At 43.0% G+C, this 13,245-nt stretch overlaps 1 protein-coding gene across 3 annotated transcripts in view; it reads right to left on the minus strand.

The window, feature by feature from the left end:
- Positions 1–13,245, minus strand: part of DDX11 (DEAD/H-box helicase 11) — a 471,297-nt gene that overhangs the window by 348,266 nt on the left and 109,786 nt on the right. The window lies entirely within an intron of this gene.

Consider the following 13,245-nt stretch of genomic DNA (forward strand, 5'->3'; position numbering starts at 1 on the left):
TCAGCAGTGCACCGCTACAGTATGGAGATTAAAAGGATATTAATACCCATAGGACTTATCCCGTCTAAGTTACTCTTCTTCTTTTATTGTATGCAGGGTAACTGGGGTTTCTCACTGCACTTCTTTGGGCTTTCCCCTGAGCATTCGATTTATTTCTTTCAGGTAGTAACCCAGAGCTATAGCTATTTCTAGATATTCCATTCTTAGCATTAAATCGTTTGCTTGGGCTCTCACTCTTGTTTCATATTTCATGAATATTGGTCGTAGGATCTGTTTTCTCACTTCAACACACATGAGACAATCAAGAAGAATGTGCATGATCTCACATTTAGTCCCCATACCGCATTAGCATAAACCATCTGGGTACATCATTTCTGCCGTGACTTTCTCCTCCACTCGCCAGGGGTTTATGCCAATTCTCATTTTTAAAATATCCCATCTAAATCCATAGTTCGGGAGTGCTTCTAGGTATGGATATCCCATATCGGTTTCCCATACTTCTATGATGTTTTTTACCGATTTTTTGTTTCTTAGATAACCTACGTCCTGCATTCTCGAGTGCTCCCTTCCTTTTGCTCTAAGTGTCACTTTTGTGAAGACTACTTCTAGGGTGTTTTGGGTTGTACCCACATCTAGGCTACAAATTGTCTCTTTTATCTTCTTTTTTGCCTCCACTGCCCATCTTAGGTTGCTGTGTTGTATTTCCTCACTACACCAATGTGACACTTTTTGAGCTTCCTCTAGAGTTTGAAGTTTCCAAAATCTAGCCACCGCCATTCTGGCTTGGGTATTCCACCCTACCAATCCTGTTTTGAGTCTAATTGCCTGTAGCATGGCTGACTTTGGCAAGGACAGTAGTGTTTTTACAGCTTTACCCTCCTCCCTATTCCAATCCCCTTTACCACTAAGGAATAGGACCTCTGCCCCATATAGTACTTGTGGGGGGACCATTGCTGAGAAAGCACTTATCATCGGTTGGTGTGACATATCTCCGTACATTTTATTGAATTATTTCAAGCCGCAGATGGAGGAAGAAGCTTTTGCATTTTGGTTTTTTACATGATTGTTCCATTTTAAGGATGATTCAAACCATAGGCCCAGATATTTATATTCTTTTACTGTTTCAAATTTAATTTTATCTAGGTACCAGCAAAAGCTTTTTGGCTTTTTACCAAAGCATATAACCTTTGTTTTGTCCATATTTACTATTAGCATTTTACTCTTGCAGTATTCATTAAAAGCATTTAATTTCCTCTGTAGCCCCAACTCTGTTTGGTCAGTAATGACAAGATCGTCTGCATACAATAAGCATGATACTTTCTTGCCACTCATTCTGGGGCTAGCACTCTTCTCCGCCTCCAATACTACCGGCAAGTCTGCTAGGAAGATTGAAAAGAGTAAAGGAGCGAACACGCAGCCCTGTCGGAGTCCATTGTTTATAGCTATTTTCCTTGCGAGAACCCCCTGTGTATCTTTTACTACTTGGGCCCAGTTTCCTCTATGTAGTTCTTTTAGTATTGCTAATAGGTCAGTTGGGATATTATTTTTAATCAGGCACTCCCAAAGTTTCCCGCAGTCCACTGAGTCGAAGGCTGCCCGGAAGTCGACAAAGCAGCAGAACAAGTTTCCCCTTTGCTCTATCGACTTCCGGGCCAACGCCCAAAGTGCATAGCAGTGGTCCATTGTGGAATGGCCTTCCTTAAATCCTCCCTGTTCCACAGGGATGATTATGTTTACTTCTACCCAGTTTTTTAATTTACCTAGGACTATTTTGGCAAAGATCTTCTCCCCAAAGTCAAGTAAATTGATTAGTCTATAGTTTTTTGGACTATGCATATCCCCTTTCTTATGTATGGGCCGTATTATGGCCCCTTTCCAGGAATCAGGGATTCTCCCGGTTACGAGGATTATTTGAAACATATCCGCGAAGTATTTTGCCCACCAGTCTGGCTGTGTTTTAATTATCAGTGCCGGGAGGTTATCAGGACCTGCCGCTCTCGTGAGGTTTAAACTCTTTATCGTTTTTCTAACCTCATCAACAGAAAATTCAAGTTTCATACCTACTACCAGACCGTTCCAGTCAGTGTACAGGTGCTCTTCCTGATCTGTTTTTGCGCTATACAGGTCCTGTAAATATTCCTCCCAGGCCGCCTCCTCGACAACGCAGTTCATAGCCCCTTTGTGGCCTTCTGCTGCTGAGTTCACTAACTGCCAGTACTGGCGTAGGTTCCTTGTTTCAATCGTCTCTAGAAGTTTTAACCAACATCCTTCTTTGAATTCTCTTTTTACCCTCCTTATTAACATGTTATACTCTCTTTTTAGGGCCACCAAGGCCTTTCCCCTGGTCTGATTCCCATAACGGGCAAACCGGCGAGCCATTCTCCTAACTTCTCTTTTCTTCTCTAGGCATTCCTTTGTAAACCAGCCTGTTATTTTACCTATCTTTTTATTACTCACTTTGGTTTTGTTACTTCCCCCATTACCATCTCTTAATCCTTTACAGAGTATTTGGACAACCTCCTCGATTTTTCTTACATACCAGTCAAGGGTTTGTCCACTAGCTATCTGTAGGTCTAGATTTTGTTGTAACCTTATTAGTTTTGAGATGTATTCATCCGTTAATTTAGTTGTACGGCGTCTAGGGTAATCCATCTGTTGCTCTAACACTTGAGGGCGGGATTCTACCTTTACTACAGGAAATTCTAGTGATAGCACATTATGGTCACTCCCTTCTCTATTTGTGATGCTAAAGCCTGAGACTAAATGGAAGTTCCAGGGTGCCAAAAAAACATAGTCAATGGGGCAGCTTTGTGTACCTAGTTTAAATGTTCTCTTAGCAGGACAGTCTTGGGGGCCCATTCCGTTTAGGCAGAAGAGATTTTTTGCTCCTAGGAAGTTAGCCAACTGTGTGTCCTTTACACCTAGTACACATTCTGGAAATATTGCCTGCGGTATGTCAAATGCCTCTAGTAATGCTCGGAAACAACAGTCTACATTCTTTGTGTGTAATTTGTGGTTAAAATCTCCAAGAAGAAAAATGATGTCCTTACAATACTTTTCACATAGAGAAACCAGATCCTCTTTAAAAAGAGCCATTTCCTCCGCATATTGCTCCATAGAGGCCCATTGGATGTACACATTTAAAATCAGTATTGTATCAAGATTTATACACTCTGATAACATTATTCTACATACCTTTGGATGATTCCTTTTTTAACCTTTCTACGCTCTAGGCTTTTCCACCGATTGACGCTAAAATGCTGTCCGAACTCTTTAACCGAGTTAAATCAGGTTCTCCTGATGATGTTTGCCCCCCACACATATATAAGGACATAGGCCTAGCCATACCTCAGAGTATTCTTCCCGCACTAAATGCTTCTCTTATCAGCGGCAGGGTACCATCTCGATTTAAACAGGCTCTACTCATTCCTCTGCTGAAGAAGCCGGGTGCAGACCCACAAGTCCTGGTCAACTATAGGCCTATTTCCTTGCTCCCATACTTGTCAAAATTACTGGAGGCATATACCTCTACCTATCTCTCTAAATGTATAGAGGACAGCGGCTATCTTGAACCCCACCAAGCAGGTTTCCGTCCCTGTCATTCGACGGAAACGGTCATCCTAGCCGTCCAAAATGCATTAAGATCTAATGCAGACAAGGGCATCCACCAGGCCCTGGTCTTACTTGACTTGTCGGCCGCGTTCGACACGGTTGATTTTTCCATCTTAATCAACCGTGTCGAGCAGGCCGGCCTTAGGGGCACAGCTCTTGAGTGGATAACCTCTTTCATCTCGGACCGCACTCAGTCGGTTAGACTGGGCTCTTTTACCGCCTCTAGAACTGGTTCCACATGCGGGGTCCCACAGGGGTCCTCACTTTCCCCTTTGCTTTTTAATCTTTACATGCGCCCCCTTCTGCATCTCCTGAAGCAATTTAAAGTTACAGTTTACAACTACGCTGATGATTTGCAGCTTATCTTTCCCCTGAATGCACCCGATTCTGTCATCGAATTCCAAGCAACAATGCAACTGATACAACGCTGGATGAGCCTTAACCATCTTAAGCTCAACCCGGGGAAAACCGAGCTAATTATCCCCGGGACCAGTACTATCAGTTGGGGCCCACATTTTTGGCCTATTAGTCTTGGACCTCCGCCGCCCATCGCCTCTTCGGTGAAAAGTCTCAGAGTCATTTTGACCTCGGACCTATCACTGAGGGGCCAAGTTGGCGCGGCTGTCTCCTCCAGCTTTTATCAGATAAGAAAGATTAAAAAAATAGCGCAGTTCTTAACTTTCTCAGCTCTTATTCAAGTCACCATCGCCTTGGTTCTCTCTAGGCTGGACTTTTCCAGCAGCATCTATCTGGGCCTTCTTCTCGGTGCAGAATCAGGCAGCTAGGCTGCTTCTTAAACAGCCTAAGTGGCAATCCATCAGGCCAGGCCTTGAACAACTACACTGGCTGCCTGTCCCCCAAAGAATAATGTTTAAGACCAGCTGCATTATATTCAGGAGCTTACAGGAGACAGGGCCACAGTTCATCACTCAGCTGGTCACCAGATACAAGCCCATTTTGAATCTTCGCTCCTCCAATAAAGACCTCTTGATTGTCCCTTCTTACAACAGGAGACGCCAGGGTGTTAGCTGTTTTCACCACCTAGCTGCTGTTTTGTGGAACTCTCTTCCGCTGACTCTCAGGCAAAGCCCAGATCTTTTGACTTTCAGGCTCTGTCTTAAGACCTGGCTATATAAGCAAGCATATCCGCAGTAGATTTGTTATGTTATGTTCCTTCCTTCAACAGCGCCATGAAGCCCACGGGCGTACGTGCGCTTTACAAAAAAACCCTAACATAACATACCAGCAGCCATTTGCATCTTACAGTTAATTCCACTACTTTTTCCATAATTCTTGTAGACACCAGGGTCATTATTCCACCCGCTGGACGCCCAAATCTATTCTTCTTTGCAGGTCGAATTAGCTGGCAGAAACCATCGAAGATTAGAGTCCTGCCACATAGCCAGGTCTCCTGGATACACATAATTTCTACGTTTTCTCCAAGTTCATTTACGTTTTTTTGTTTTTCATCAGCTCCTAGCCCATTTATGTTCCAGGAGGCCAGTCTTATGCTATGTGGCATACCTTTTTCCTATTCAATGTCCTCTAACCAACCTTCGTCCCCCTGTTCTTCCACGAATTTCTGAGATGGGCCTGACTGCTCTAACTCCTTGCTCCAATTCCCCCACCATTGGTCAATATTTGAGTTATTTGCTGTTATTTTTATGTTTCCTGGCGTCTCGCCATCCTCAACCTCGTACTCACACAACCTGACCTGTCTCTTTCTTAGACCTGCATGGCATTTAAGGAAGTGTAGTCCCTGCCCTTCCTTCTCACCTACGTCTACCAATACTTCGTTCTCCTCTAGCAATCTTATTCCCTCCTTATGTAGCTCAGTTGCTGCTTTCTTGATCGTCTCTATTACCAGGTTGGAATACAGTGTAACTTTTGTAATCTCTTTTCCTTCTCTGACCTGACTGAATCCCACTACCCTTAGGTCGTTTGTTCCAATTGCTTTAAGATTCTGACATTTTGCAAAACCTTGCAGCAGTTGTGACCTATTTAGGGGCGGCCTCTTTCCAAGCTTTTTCCCCCCGTTTCTTTTCGGGATTTGTTCAAAATATAACAGCATGTTCCCGTTTTTCTCCTTTCTTACTCTAGTTGGTGGGGATAATTCTTTCATATTAGCTTTAGCTACTTTTTCATTTGAGCTACCTTGTCTAATCTCCCTTGTGACCCAGGACTGGAGATTTCCTCCCACTTGCCTCGTGGTCACTTTGGACACTGCTTGGGGGTTATTTCTATCTGGGTTCTTTTGTGAGATCGAACTCTTGAGACGGGGCGTCGCGTTTAACTGCCCTTTTGCAGTTTCCTTTTTTTGTGTCCCACTAGGGTGTATAGATCCTTTTATGACTCTTCCCTGTGTACCTCCTGCCTTTACCATCCCCGTTTCCTCGACCATTATTTGTTTCCTTTTACTTACGATTTTTTTACCTTCCCACCTTACAAATTTGGTTTCACTGCATCTATGTCCACATCTATTATGCTCTGGTCTCCTTATTACCCTCATAAGCCATTTTGATATATATACTTGATGGCTCTCCTTGAGGAGGTTATCGGTTTGCAGCTGACTTTTCCCCTTAATATCTCTCTCTGGCATTGGCGTTTTATCAGCAATCTTTGACAAGCGCTCCTTCCCTAAGGGTGGTTTATTGCTTTCCTCCTGTATCTGTATTGATGACTCATGATCGGGGATTTGTCTTCCCATTGCTGGCATGAGAGCCCTTATCCCCTGCAGCTCCCCCTCTATTTTGCCTAAGTAAACAGTTTGATTTTTTAACACCATATTATTAGACAGGGTTACTTCTAGTAGACCTTGTAAGGTCTTTTGGAGAATCAACATTAGGTCAAACATAGAGACTGCAGACATTGATGATAAGTCCCGATTTAAATCTGGATTTATCTCTGGAGTTGTATTTAGTTCGTCGATTTGCTTCAAGCTGTTACCTAGGGTTCCCAGCAGACTTTTAAGGTCCATTCTTTTCTCGGTCGCCCTACAGCTCAGGGTGATTTCTGACCCTTTCTCCTTCCCTTCCGAGGGTGCTGGGCTGTCCTGTTGGGTCAGGCTATCCAGGGCGTCTCTCTCCAGGTCATACGAGAAGAGAGCCTGTGGTGATGATGACAATCATGGCGAAGGTAGACCCCCCTGATCCAGTAATAACTGTAGAGAGTGGTTGACCATATTAAGGGAGTCGGTCTCATGCACCTCATACACCTCATGCACCTCCACCGGTAGGGAGGTACTTCCTTTATCGCCCATATCGGTGTTCCCATTTCTTGCAACTGATTCACTTATAGATTTTCCGTGGGTTAGGGTGTGATCATGTATTTGTGCTGTTGTAACAACTTTTTTGAAGTGTCTCCCCACAAAATCCTTCATTGTTGTGGCTCTAGGTGTAGGATCGACCATGGCTTTGGTCTTCTTTAGTCCCTTTCTTTTCCCTTTAACTGGGGACAAGTCTATACTCCCACTGTTCCCTTCTGGGGAGCCCGGGCTTACTACCTTTGTTTTTGTCTTTAAATTTTGGCCCGCCACTTTTTTACTTTTTTTTGCGGCCATCTTGGCGATTTCACTCGGTATCAATGTCTCTCTTGGGGCTAGTGGGTCTTTTTCTTTGTGTAGGATAAGGGGGGGGCAGTCTTTAGCCCTACGGTAGGCCCGCTGCTACTATTGCCTCAGTCTTGTGGTTTTAGCTCTTCTTACGCTCTTCTTATGCACAAAGTAAACCTCGGTGGGGTGCCAGATTAATTACTGATTTGCTGCTGTATTGTTGTATTGTTGTCTAATAACCACAGTCTCGAACCAAGAAGCACAGTCCCACTCTGCTACTGGGGTGTCATGCTCCTCGACTCCTCACCCCTTACTTACCTCTGAGCGTCTGCCTTGTAGAGCGTGTCGTGCCCGGCCCGTGCCAGCCGCTTGTGCAGGGAGTCCCCGGCCCCCCCGGCCACACTGGCTTTTCTGGCTGACCTCTTTTCCCTTCCGTGCCTGTTCCACAATTGATGCCGGTTTCAGGTTTCAGGATCGCCTTCTGCAGCTCCGCGGGTCTCGCTGCTCGCGCTGTCTCACTCTCCTCCCTCCCTCTACGTCGGTCGTCGAATGTACGAGGGGATGGCTCTGGGGCAGAGGCGGAGGCAGAGGCGGGCTGTAGGTTACGGATTACGGGCTTGCGCAAGGTCAGAACACTACAGAGTCTACTCAACATTTCATATACAAAATCTAACCAAGAAATGTTTTATGTAAATATTCTTACACTGTATGCAGCGCAACGGAGTTTAGAGAAGTAACTGTTAACTTTACGAAAGCCATTGGGTGATGGATAGCACTGTTGTACTTTGCTGTTCTGTTGTGTTATGCTGCTCTGTTTCTGTTTTTTTTTATTTTGTTGTGCTGTGATGTGTCACTGCTGTATTTTTTAGTGTTTGGATTGTACGGTTGTGTAGTACTTTTCTATGCAGTTATTGTTTGGGTATGTGTTGTTCATGCTATTGCTCTTAATCCCTATGTTCTGTTCGATGCTCTGTCTGGACAGCACAGCTGTCCCCAGACAAAATGGGAGAATCACCAGGAGAGGAAATTTGGCTCTGCTCACATGTTGGGAGCCAGGAGTACATATTTCTACCAGGCAGAAGTTGTGTGCTTGCACAGACAAAGTACTTGCCCTCCACACAGCTGTGATCATTTAGTTTATTTATCCAGCTGCCTGAGCTTGAACTTTCAGGGCCAAAGACATGCAATTGTCTGGCAGCAGCACAGACAGCAACAACACAGACACCAGCAGCAAAGATGCAAAACTGTTGGTTTTACTGTAGAAAGGCTTGGTCGCCCAATTGGTGAGTACAGAGTTACACACTGACACCTCAGCTGTGCAAACTCTATGACAGTGTGACCAAAGTTGATACTCCAAGGTATTAAACAACTCATTACATTAAGCCCGACCTGATACTCAAGGTAAAATTAATGTAACTACTTGTGGTGTGCGACTTTTGTAAAGTTGGTACTTTGTTGTCTAGATTCGTCTGTGCCCTTAACAGTTGCAAATGGGGTCTGTCCTCACAACAGCTTTCTGCCCTTCTGTGGAGATGTGCTAACGGCTCCCAGGAAAGGAAACAAAGGATGCCTGGATGGGAGAGGTTTTACCTCTCTCTTGCATGAAGCCAAATGGACGTTAGCCAAAAAGGGAAGCTTCACAAGAGAAGCCGCCTTTGAAGGGAAAATGGTCATCACTTGGGAGAGGGGCTGCTCTTTTATTTAGGTAGGGCAACAAGAAAGGTTTGGGTCCTGTCTTTGACCGGCTTGGACCTCAACTATCTACCAAACTGAACAAGTGACCAGTCAGGTTTACTTCTTTTTTAATTTGTACACACCCAGCCTATAAGTACTGAGTGATCCACTGTGTTATTTGAATTTTTTTTATTTTTTTTATTCAAATGTTTCAATGACTTCTTTGCATGTCCTCAAAGGCACAATAATCAAAACAATCAAGCATATATTCAGAAAATAATGTGCGCAATATATACAAGTGTTGAATCTGTACACAATCAATACTCAAAATTCAAAAACACCAAAAACAACAATATACACAATCAAATTGATACAATAAGAAACAATATAAACAAACATCAGTCCTTCAAATTATATACCAAAAGACAGGCTGACAAAGAGATTCAGAGATACTGCCTGCCTATCTCGCTATGCCTGTGATTGGGTACTTATAGGATTGAACTACTAGGGGTGGTGGAGTGGTATTGTTTTGATCCCTAGTTGCACCCTTCTTCCATGTCACAGGCTGGGGGTCAACGCGTTTCGAACCACAGAAGGATTGTGGGTTCTCCTCAGGACAGGGACTGGATAAATCCTTAGCTGCAGGTAGCGCTCAGGAGCTACAAGGGTGGTGGACAGCCTCACACAGTATGGAATTTCTGAACTTGAGAACGAATGTGGTACAGGTTGGAGATTAGGATGCCCGGTAGTTACTCCGGAGATCCGAGTTAGACACTGGCTTCATTAAGTTGAGAGCGTTCGGTAAGTGAACTGCCTTCGTTTCTAAACCTCCGGCGTCTGGCGTGTAGCGCCGGCGGCCCGCTCAATTTACTTCATTTGAGTGGGCCGCCGGCGCTACACACCCTCTTACAAATATTTTATTTTGGCAAACGTATGCAAATAAAAAATGAACCAGTAGAAGATTATATGACTATTTGGCTTAAGTTGGCCTCATCCTGTAAATTTGGAAACAAATTAGATAAACGAATTGGAGACTAGTAGAACAAATTAAGAAAAAGGTAATTAGTTTTGTCTGCAAAAGTGGTATGTGTGTAGTAGATAAACAACAAGCAAGATACTGGATGCATAAGAACATGTATATGGATGGTTTTGCGAATGAGAAATGTCAATTTAACATAATTTGGTCGGATGTATTATAGATGTGGTATTGCAGTTCACATGGCACGTAAAAATTGTCCTGGTTGAAAAGTAATATGCAAACTACACAAGCGTAAAGGTCACTCAAGTTAAGTGATGCAGGAGCATGAATAGCAAAGGTAAAATAATTGACATGGGACAGGATGATGAAGGTGAAAAAGGATTAAGGGCCAAATGTACAAAGCTTTTTTTTCCATTCGCAAATGGCCCGATTCACAGAACTGGCATTCGAAAGAAAAAAGGCATTTTTCAATGTACAAAGGGCTATTTTGCGACTCTGTAACCCATCACTGATTCGCAAATTTGGTAGGCGATTCGGTATTAGCAAGGGATATGTTTAGGGCCTTCCTTTCTAATACTGAATCGTAGTGGTATGTGTGAATGTTTTGTGACCGAAGTGTGATTGCAAAAAATGTCCATATTACCATCAACTTCAAGTAGGTGGTAACCCATTCTCAAATGGGAAGGTGACCCAAGGGACCTCTTCCCCTTTGTGAACGCTTTTAAAAACATTTTTGAGAGCAAGCAGTGGTCCCGTGGCCCACTGCCTACTATTAGAAAATTTTAAGAAAAGAGTGAATTTTTCTTTTTGAAACATATCCTGTTTTTCGTTAAGGAAAACATGCTGCATTTAATAATAATAATATTTTTTTTAAAAGCATTGCTTTATTGAAAAGCAACCACAGCCATGGTTGTCTGCTGACTCCAGTAAGCCACCATCTCTGTGTTTTTTTGCGATTCTCAATGGGTCGCAAACCATGAATATTAATGAGGTTGGTCTATTTGCAACCTACTGGGAATCGCAAAATGTGTCGAGGACACATTTGTACATTGGTGTTTGCGATTACCAAATAGCGAATAGAAAAAATTCGCTATTTGGTAATAGTAAACAATTACCAACGTACATCTGGCCCCTAGTTAGTTACCCTGTAAGCATCCATTCATGGCATGTAGTGCTGTAAATTCAATTGCTTTGCATACTCCTGCCATCTACGGTTTGATACGGATGCATGCAACTTGTTTTTCTTCGAAGACTTCAAGTAGTGACACTACATCTAGAGTTGTTAATATCATTCCTTCTTCCCATGTCAAGTCTGCAAGGATGCTTAGGATATGTTAAGTGTCCCTGATATACGAGGGGAGGTCATGTACCAAAGGTTGGAGGATACTGACCGTGAGCTACAATATTTTCTTGGAGATTAAAACTGAGATTTACGCACAGCACAAACGTTTTCTGGAATAGGTTTGTGGTCATAATGGGATTGGGAGAACTGCACATATGTTTCTGTTGATTAATAAGCATATAAGCGGAAATATATAACGGTTGTAACTGTGCACTTAGGATGAACCGAATTACATTATATTTTAACACGAGGGTTCCTTTCTCTATTATGTCAACAAATAGAAGTTCTGTATATACTCTAATGATATATAATCTTTTGAGCATGATACCCGTACACTGTACTTGAGTTCAGAAAAGATACTGTGCAATATTGTACATTTGGTTTTAAACACAGGAGGGTTCCTATTTATACTGTGTAAAAAATATAATTCACATATTTGGAGAATGTGTACTTGTACAGAAGTACACACAATCGTATATGGCACATGACACCTATCTAAGGCACCAGAGTTCGTTAAGGACACTGTGGGATAGTGTCCATTTTATTTTAATATATGAAGGTGAGTGCTTATATCATGCCAAGTAATATAAGTAACATACTGGGATAATATTTATTCGTACTGAAGCGCTCACAATCATATATGACGTGGCTTATGTGTACCGCAATACATGACATGCTTAGGAGATGTGAAAAGGGACTTACGAGGGATAGTAGAGAACATTACTGTTCTAGTATTTGATGAGTCGGGTGTGTTAAATATGGGGGCCGGGTCATGCTCTTCCGCTTCCGGTTCACGATACAAACACAGAGCAGATTCCACCATTACTCATTCGGATTAAAGACAAAGAAAAAATAATAACAAATTACTCTCTTTACTGTTTGTATAACAATAACTTGCTAATTCTGTATTAGATTTATGCGTGAGCAGAGGATAAGAGTTATTCCAGGAAGGTGTTCCACTAACAAATGAAATTTGTGATGTAGTGCCTAGCACCAAATGGTCTGAGATAGGCGTGAGAGCTGTGGAGAGTGTGTCCCCTCCCCCCCCCCCAGTTCTTGTAGATGGTACATGTCTGTCATATTGTCCTTCTGGACTAGGATAACCTTGCCGATCAGTGAGACTCTTTCAATGCTAAGTAAACAGCGTGAAGCTCTAGGTAACTGATGTGAAGAGTTTGGTGCTTGGAGTCACAGAGATCCTGTAAGAGTGCACACCACCAGCCTGTCAGTGATGTGTTCTTTTTCAGAGAATTGTGAGGAACAGAGTCGAGAAAAGGTTATCCATTCAACAGGTTGTTGGTGTTCCACCACTGCAGAAAGTGATGTGTGCGACTGTTTATCAACGCTAGATCTTCTAACTGACCCTGTGACTAAGACCACTGTTGTGCTAGGCATTCCTGTAATGGACGCATGTGTAGTCTTGTATGGGGTACTATGGAAATGCATGAAGCCATCATGCATAGGAGCAACATGGCTTTTCTTACTGTGAGCTATTGATTGGTTTTAAAACAGGGTATCAATGTTTGAAATGTTTTGATTCTTGCAGTATTGATATAGGCTAAACCTTAGGAACCCTTGCACGTTATGAGTGGGGTTATACCTGAGAAAATTGGCAGCATGTCTAGGAGGGTGGAATCCCGAAACACTGGTTTCTAGAGATACGAATTTGAAAGACGGCATTAGTTGAAAAATAATATGAACTTTGTGTGCAAAACTGAACTACAACTATCAAGATGCTATGGGGTAATGGCGCGGTTACATGCAAGTAGTGTGTTCCTACCCACTTTCACTAATCCTACTTCTGTGTTTAGAATAGCTCCAAGATACGGTTGAACTTGTAGAGCCTGAAAGTGAGATTTGGTGATATAGTTGTTGAAGCATAAGCGACGGAGCAGATCAATGGTGGCTTGAGCGCGTTGCTGGCGTTGATAATGAGTATTGGCTTTGATAAGCCAGATCTCCAGATAAGAGAATACATGGATGTTTAGTCTGCGTAGATACCCTGCTACTCCTGCTAGGCATTTGATGAACACCCAAGGTGCAGTAGTGATCCCGAAAGGGAGGACTGTAATTGGTAATGTTCAACAT

Source organism: Lissotriton helveticus, chromosome 1_1 (assembly GCF_964261635.1).
Source record: "Lissotriton helveticus chromosome 1_1, aLisHel1.1, whole genome shotgun sequence".
Classification (NCBI taxonomy): Eukaryota; Metazoa; Chordata; class Amphibia; order Caudata; family Salamandridae; genus Lissotriton; species Lissotriton helveticus.